The sequence below is a fragment of the Miscanthus floridulus genome, chromosome 12 (genome assembly GCF_019320115.1).
Source record: "Miscanthus floridulus cultivar M001 chromosome 12, ASM1932011v1, whole genome shotgun sequence".
NCBI lineage: Eukaryota > Viridiplantae > Streptophyta > Magnoliopsida > Poales > Poaceae > Miscanthus > Miscanthus floridulus.
Window position 1 is genome coordinate 20,232,587 of NC_089591.1, and position 9,182 is coordinate 20,241,768.

Below are 9,182 nucleotides of genomic sequence, written 5' to 3' on the forward strand. Positions count from 1 at the left end.
CTCGTAGTAATTCGTCTAGCTAGTGCCTTTAGTCGATGCGCCGGGATGATGTGGTCATTTTGGTATGTTGGCCGTCGCCGTTGATCTCACCATCGGCGAGAAATCGCTGGTCAGCGCCGTCGTCGTCGTAGTCAACACGCGGGAGGTAAGTGATGACATGTGGGGTCCGATGTCAGTGACTCAGCGTTCAAATGGATTTTTCTATTTTTAGATTTGAATGAATAGTGTCTGTTTTTGTTATTTTTGTGTAGATTTATTTAGAGCTCCAAAAATTATGAAAATTTTTGAGTGACTTCTCTGTGAGGTATAGTATTTAAGAAAAATATGAAATAATGTTTTTCAGTAATTTTTAAATGTGATAAAAATTGCTCAGTTAATTCATAAATGGATTTCCAGGATTTTTCTAGGCTTATTTATTTATCCAAAAAATATGAAATTTGTTTTGCCGCTTAGTTAACATGTAATGAACATGTACTAAAATTTTGAGCTCAATTGGAATAAGTTGATTTATTTCATAATTTTGAATTAAATAATTAATTCATAAAAGCAAATAGTAACCTTTAATGATTTAGGTTTTTGTTTGGAATTTTGGATTGAGTGATGACCTTGGGTCATTTGTTGTTAATGATCCTTGGCAGTTGATGTATGTGTTACGAAAAAGATTTAGTTTGTTTGACTTGCAACTGTACCGCGAAGGAAAGTTGTATTCAAATTATTAATTTTGCATCCATCATCGAGCATCATATTTCGTATTCCGCATCATGTTAAACATGGCATTGTTATTACGTGTAGTGAACGAAGGTGAACACGTGGTAGTTAATCAAGTTGTTGAGGAGGTTAATCCGTCTATTGAGGTCGGATCGAATCCTTGTGTAACGTCGCAGGAACCGGACTTTTCCGTCAACGAAGGCAAGCCCCGGATGCATACAACCCTACCTTGTGTTTTACAAATTAATTTCGCTTTTGCTTTCCGTTACTGCATTAAGTGATTAGGAGTTAAGTAAGAGCCTAATTGGTGCATTACCACCCTTGTTATTCCATATTTACCATATTACCAGTTTTAAACTCGTATATGCCTAGTTCTGCTTAGCTATACGTAGAACGATGAAAGTCGGGTGACCCCTTGCCACCTGCTAGTTTTAAATGGAACATTGGTTAATTATGTTAGCATGTGATATGGGAATGTGGAGTAATAAATCTAGACCGGGCGGACTCGGTGTGTGTGAGCCACAGGACATGGAGGTCTTGTGAGCGGGGTCTTTCCGCCTGTGTCGATTAAGGCACGTCCATTGTTGAATTGCATGAGGTGAGAATTTGTAGTACTAACCACATACTCCGGTAAGCCTGAACTTGGCAATTCTATTACGAGAATGGCTACTCGCGCACTGGGAGTGGAGAGATGGCGGGAATAGCGTGTACCCACATGGCCATAGGCTGGAATAGTGGAGTACTGTGTTCTCGGGTGGCGCAGACCCGTTCTTGTCTTAGGGGATCCGAGGATAGGTTGGTATATGTAGGTCAGGGACCTGCATATGTCGTGTGGTCTAGAATTCCCAGCTGGGTTTAATCGGTTCGAATCGTCGTTGCTCCTCGGTTGAGACTCAACTCACTGTTCATCATCGTAGAATTAATAACCGGAACTTGAATAAGGCTTGTAAAGGTGTTGGATATGAAGTTTCATGATCTTAGTGCGGATCGTGTCAGCTTTGTATATAATTCTTGAGAAGTTTTTTATATAAAGAATATTGTTAAAAGAGCTTTTACGCAAAAGAACTTTGATCATTGTTAAAGCTATACCTTGAATCCCTGAGCCTGCATTCCTGAGTTCATCAGTTAATATTTCGGATAAGTCTTGTTGAGTACTTTTGTACTCAGGGTTCGTTGACCCCTTGTTGCAGGTGAGCCTCATGAGCAGATCTGTTTTGGATCGTGCTGCATGACTATCGTTCGTTCTGACGACGAGAAGTAAATGTGTGATCCTTGGGTAGGATGTTTATTTGGTGTGCTATGTGTATATTAATTATGCCACTCCACTACTACTATGGTTTGTAATAATTATCGAACTTAGTTTGTAAGGTTTGAAACAACTGGTTTGTGAACTATGTTATCGTAAGACTTCCGCTGTTTTTACTCTGGTTTTGATATTTGAATAAATGTTGTAATACTGCAATGACTCTGTAACGTGATCCTGCTCAGAAATCATGGATGATTCGGGGTTCCCCGAGGACACCCGATAGTCTTTTTAAGTTATTGGAAACATATGCATAAATGTCAAAGGTCGTCGGACAGTGACAGGTGCATGTGGGCCCTATAACTTAGGAGGTTCTGCCACAGAGCTTCCTGGCAGATTAGTAGTATCTTTGAGGGTGTGGCGCTGGTCTTACCCGCAATTGGACTTGAGTTGTACCAAAGGTGACCTGATGCGACTTCGATGGGAGAAATATGGGTGTGTGTTAGGAATATTTCCCCAGCTAGGTAGGAATCAATTCGAATCACCATCTCTCCCAAATAGTGAGAACTTGACAGGAGTACGCTTCATCGTAGTAATTGATGGAAGTGCTGGTTATGAGATATAAAAGAACTCAACTTGATATGGTTATTATTGTGTTGACTTAATGGTACCAACATGTTTGGCATTGGATAGTTGCTAATCTAGTATGAGATAGGATTAATAACTAGTGATTCACAGTTTAAGAGATATTGGACAACTATTGTTTTTTCTGCAAATAAGGTCTACCAGCTCTACTTATAAAGCCTTGCATACTCCTTGGTGTCTTAGTATTTTAGTTGATGATGGGTAAATCTAGCTGAGTACCTTCTTGTACTTAGGGTTTTATTCCCATTATTGTAGATAATGTGATGTACCACGGCTACTGTAAGCACTGCTTTGCTCCTACATTGGATGAGGAATAGGACCGTGGGCATGGTCGTTCTGTATATCATCTCACCCTTGTGCTTTTGTTGAAGATGATTATGAAAATAGGCTATGTATCTAAACTACTATTGATGTCATTCTAAACTATGTTTCTTCTGCTATTTAAACTTGGTTTGTAATAAATATGTGAACTCCGATGTATGTGAGATATTTGTGAACTATTTGCGAACTATGATGTAACATGTGACTGGTTATGTTGAATCATATATGATCTTGGTTTGTATGTTGGTTTGTTTGAGATTCCTCATGATTTCACCAGACTACCAGGTTTATATGGGCTCAAGTATGACGGTTTGATCACTTCAGCGATTGCTATTGTACTTGTGCTCTTATAAATTGGATGGTTCTATTACAATCTTCATCCTTGCTGCCTTCAAGGATGCCAATTGCTTCTGTCTTATCTCTTAGAAGGTCTTCTAAATTGGCTTCAATGATAGTGCCTTCTCCATCATGACTAGCTTCATGCATAACCTAATCACCATCACCCTGTAGGACTTCATGCTCGTTGTCAGAACAGTGATCATCTTGGTGCACTTGATGCTCTATTCCATTCAAGTTATACATATCCCTATGTTCAAAATTCTTCCCGACTCGCCAATCTTTGCCCAAGGAGGTGTCCTATAGATAAAAAATCTTCCTTGCCTATGTTGCGAGAATGAAAGGGTCACCCTTGTACCTAGAATGGTTTAATGTTGATGGATCTAAAACATCCATGATCGTTAATGCCTATAGACTTCATATTGCTAGCTAGATTGTACCAATCACAGCAGTAGAAAACCATTGTCCTACGGCTTTGTACACTTGAGTTATACATCAACTGAATAACTTCTCTAAAGACACCATAAAATTCCACTCATTCAGCCTCATGTGTGCCAGCGGTCATGACACCACTGTTCAGTGTACATAGGGATTTCTTGTGGTCAATACTGCTATACTTGACACCATTAATACTGCAAGCTGCACAGACCCTGACTCGGGTATCAGGACCACATGACAGTGCATGTTGACGGTCACTAACATCAATTATAAACTATCAACATAACCTATATTTATACTTAACTCCATCACCTAAACATAGGTATAGGGTTTTAAACTAATAAATTCTATGAGTTTTGGTGAATCTGTGTTTTCAGCAGGGTTTATCTAGAAAACCGTCAAGGGGGACCTATTCAGTCAAAGGAAATTATGAAATTCCACCACATAAACTAGTATGAGAAGATTCTAAAAGACTCCAGGAGGCACTCCACCAAAGCAGACCCTGAGGGGCTGCCATGTGGGGCCGATTAGCCCCACCTATAGGCCGCCCGACCCCTGGGCCAACCTGTCAGCCTCTGTGTTGCAATGTCGGTTCTCCACCATCTCCTAGGTTGCATCCACGCCATCCTTTAAGTCGGTTTGATCCATGGGCTCATGCTAAACGCTCTGGCCTATATACACCAGCCTTGACCACCCTCCCTGGAGCCACCCTCTCCATCTTGTAAATAACGGTGAGATAGAGAGTGAGGGAAGAGTTTGGAGGAGGTGCTGGCCTATCGGTGGTCTCTCTATGGCTTGTACCTTGGCAGATCCAAGTTCTACTTAAGCTTGCCTTCGAGATTTCTCTAGTAATCAACTTCTGATTCATGTAAGTAATTGTTTATATTATTCATTAGGATCATGACTCTCTTTTGAGTGCTTTAATCTATAGATGCTCTAGGTTAAAGTATTAATCGTAAGTGTAAGCGTGGTGCTTAGACTTAGGTTAATCATGGATGCACCCTGCATTCCGGATGGTGGTAGATCGTGTGTGTGACATCAGTTCTATATAGCATGTACTATATAGCTTCATTGATCCTTTGTAATCCACCTCCCATCTGTAGGTGCAAGTAGCACGTGGTTACGAAGGAAAGCATCCTCTTGCTGGTGTCTTTCCCTAGTAATGTCCTTAGTTGAATAGTTGAAGACATAGCTTACCCAAGTCAGAACTAGAGAACCTTAATTTTCCTCTCTACGCTCCTATTTATCTCAACCTTGTTGCTACCCCTAGTTAAGTTAGATCATAGTTAGTCTCACATTTTCTCCAGTGGATACTGATACTTGGAATACTTCTGGGATGAAAGATACAGTGGTATCTATGCGCTTGCAGATTTATCTATGTGCGTTAAATATACCAACAAGCTTTTTGGCACCGTTGCTTGGGAAACGATTGCTGAATTAACATCAAGCCTAGCTTAACATTTTATGTTTTATTCTTTCTTTTATTTTACTTTTTCTTTTAGCATGGATTCCACTCTTATCTATTAATATGCTAAACCCATGACCAGCAAGCCTAGAGCCACCAAAATCTTCAGAGCCCGTCCTAACACCTGGCTATGAACTATGCCCGTGTTTTATAAAATTGATTCAAGATAAATCCTTCTTGGGAGAAGGCGATGAAAACACATACTCACACCTAGAAGAGTTTGAACAGACCTGTGCATGCTTGCGTATCACTGGAATGTCTGACAAAATAGTAAGATGGAAGTTTTTTTCATTCTCTTTGATGGGAAGAGCTAAACATTGGTACAGTCAAACCGTAGAAAGTATGCAAGGAGATTGGGAAACGTTATGCTCTAAATTTTGTTCACATTTCTTTCCCATCTCTATAGTGGTTAGCTTTCGGAAAAGAAGTTCTAAATTTTAGATAACTAGAAGAAGAATCTCTTGGTACATCGTTGGATCATTTTAATGAACTCATCATCACTGGCCTAGACCTTGCCATTCAAGACCCTGTACTTCTTCAACATTTTTACATGGGTCTTAGCAAGGATTCCATGGAATCCCTTGATGTAGCCTCTAGAGGAGCTTTCCTTCATTTGTCTACTAGTGAAGCAAGGTCTATGCTTGATAGAATTAGTGGAAAGACTCCCTGCACTAGCATTCATAATGAACTCCTCGAAAAAGAGAAGAAATCATCTCCTGATCAAGAACAGGAAGTTCTGATAGCCAGATCACAACCACTTCAATCCCAAGATTTAGCTATCAAACCTGAACCACCAATACACCAAAATCCCCTAAGAGAAGAAGGAATTCCACCTTTGGAAATCCCTATTGAAATTAAGGATGACCTCTTTGGTGCTGATTTTGGGAGAACATTAAATTCTCATCTTCATAAGAGACCTTCAAGCGAATATAATTCAAATCCTCTTAAGAAGGGATCTCTTAGAAAGTGTCCTTATTCTGATATAGGACATTGGGAAGAATTCAAGGATGGCATTTCAAGTAATGCCATAGAAGGAGAGCTGAGCCATCTAGAAGCCATTCATATCCTCTCCCCTTCTATGTCCACATTAAATGTCTCATCTGAACCCATCTTTTAAGCCATCATTGACCTCGATGATCCCTCTTATGCTCTCTCTCCTAAGTCTCATGATGACCCTAGAAATCCACTAAGACAACCAAAGCATAGGAATCATGAAAGTCATAGGGATACCAAAAACAGCAACGACAATGGCTAAAATGTATTAAGAACTTGTATGATGTTGCTAAAGAATGGATGAACAAGGACGAAGCTTTATGGGTAGAATCCAAACTTGGCTTAGATCCAAACGGTGAGCTTAAATCAATCTCTTTAATAAACATGACTCATCCAAGTTTGGAGGAGACCTTAGATGAGATTAACCCAAGAGCCACTAATCCATGGCAAATCTTGGACAATAAAACGTCCAATGAATGTCATAGGCATAGAATGATGGAGACAATGTATTCCGCCTATAGACATTTATGAAGAAACACCCTTAGAGCTTGAAAAGGAAGATAACATCAATGAGCATGGAAGTTATTTCATGAACATCTCATCAAATCCATGCTCGCATGAGAAATCTCCTGAATTAATTGATCTCTCCAACATTGCCACACACTGAGATCTTCAACCCCCTCATTCTCCTTGTTCATAAAAACTTTGAAAGGGTGGTTGTAGATACATATATTTGTCATAAACATTGTAGATCTCGTTGTCTTAATCTTGAGATAGGTACACAAAGGTTGATGTTGGAGGGGAAACCACTTCACCAACTTGAGTGCAATTAGAAGGTTTCCCTAAGGACGAGCTTTTGTCCTAAAGCAAGCACTTTCAGGAGATAACATGAGCTTTCACTTTTTGCTATAATGCCCTTGTGAAGTGAGCATAGAAACATAATTGTGAAAATATTCCTTCAGGTATTTTTGTCACTAACCATTCCTAGGTTTGAAGCAAAAAGAATCAAGGATGACGACTCAAGGTATGTCCAACCAATCATCATATAACACTGAATCACATCCATCCAAACTTGACATTCCCTTGCAAAATTATAGCCTAGGGGATGGGCTTCTTTGAAAAAATCTTATGTCATGTTGCTAATTCATCTTGGTTGTCTCTACCTTTAAATCATACTCAATAACAATCATGCTCTTTCATCTCCAATTGAATAAATCTTTGTAATGCTTTCATGCTACCTTTGTTTACTATAGTATGTTCGAGACTTGGAATATGTTCATACATCTTTTAAATTAAGCATGGAGCTTAGTTTAGGGGTGCTAATCGTACTTCCAAAGTCTTTAAAATTAAGCATGGTGCTTAGGTTAAAATACCTTCCTGAATCAAATTAGACGTGGTGTATATGTTGATTTTTGAACCAAGAATATGCTATAGTAGATACCGGTCATTTTGTTAGACTAAGCCTATGTAGGAAATTTTTAATTCAATATTGGTAAGTCACGAGATGAATTCAAATCTGAGATGAAGCAAGACACAACTCATTCATTATAGATGTAAGAACTACATACCTCATTCAACATGGATGAAAGAAATATAAGTACCAAAGTTCATTCACTTTGTCTTTTGCTGCAAGTTATCCTTTGCCTTGAGCCATGCTTGTATAAAACATGATCTCTATAATAAAGTAATCCCAAAACCATCTTTTCATTAGCATAGAGGGAAATTACAAAATTCTGGACAAACAACTCATGTTTCAAAATTGTATATTCCTTCGGATATGTGTTGTCCACTAATCCTTTGCAGACATAAAACAATGAGTGAGGCAAAAGGTCTAACAAGGTGTCAAAAGATCGAAGAGCAGAAAGATGGCATGACAAAAGGATGAGAAAGAAAAGGTGTGAACTAGAAAACAAGAAGCTCATGAACAGCTCAAGCTACAAGACTAGCCGAACAAGGAAAACTTCAAGCAAAAGGGAAAAACCATCATGAGTCATCTACCCTTTGTCATATGGTGTCTTCATGCTCTAATGACAAAGGTAACATCCTAAGGTAAATGGTCATTATTTAAAAAGCTTTTCTTGATTCTAGTAGGCACACAAATAAGAAACAAACATGTTTGGGTTACAACTCCATTACTTGATTAAACCTAATTAGCTCAACATGTCTTGTTCTTTAAGCTTATTCCTAGCACCACTTTCGTGATCCCATAGTCTTAACCAAATAAGCTAAATAGTGCATATCCTAATTCTAGAAGATAATAGTCATAATCATGTAAAGATTAATACCTTATGGACAATCCTTCCATAGGTTAAGCAGCTGAATCTTTTGATCTTATCACCCATGACATAAGTGAACAAAACACACAACATCAACTTTATCTTGTTCGATGTGCCTAAAGTTAGAGAAGAATAAATAAAGTTTTGGTTCTGTTGGTGTTTTCCCACCAATAGAGCCCATGCACTTGATCTCTACCTTGTCTTTATGAGCAGGACACACTTCAAGCAAAGTATGGGAGAGTTAGTTGATTCTCTAAAATTCTACAAGTGTTATGAACCTATCAAACCAAAGTCCAAACTCAAAACCAAGACGGGTTTGGCGGAAGGAGGTGACATCACCATTAAAGGCATCATCACAAGAATCCTCCTCTTCAGAGCAAACCGAGGTATTTGGTCGATAAACTTCACAAGGAGAAGTCCAGTTCGAAGAACTTACAACATCGAACCCTCACTAAAGAGCTAGCTTAGGGGAGAAGCACTCCCGTGTATCTAGGTAAGAATGCTTTCCCTTTGTTCTAGTTTTAGTTTCTTTTAAATAGTTAAGAAAATGGTGAAATGGAAACAAAATAAAAATGTGTGTCTAGTTTACTTTAATTTATTTTTAAGAGTTGAATAAAATAAAGAGGACTCAGAATAATCTCTTAAATGGAAATGATGAATAGTTGCTCTGTTGTAATTCCTTTCAAGTACCTAGTTTTCAGCCTCGAATTCTCTCGAGTTTTGGATACTACTGATTTGATATAAGGATTTACTCTGA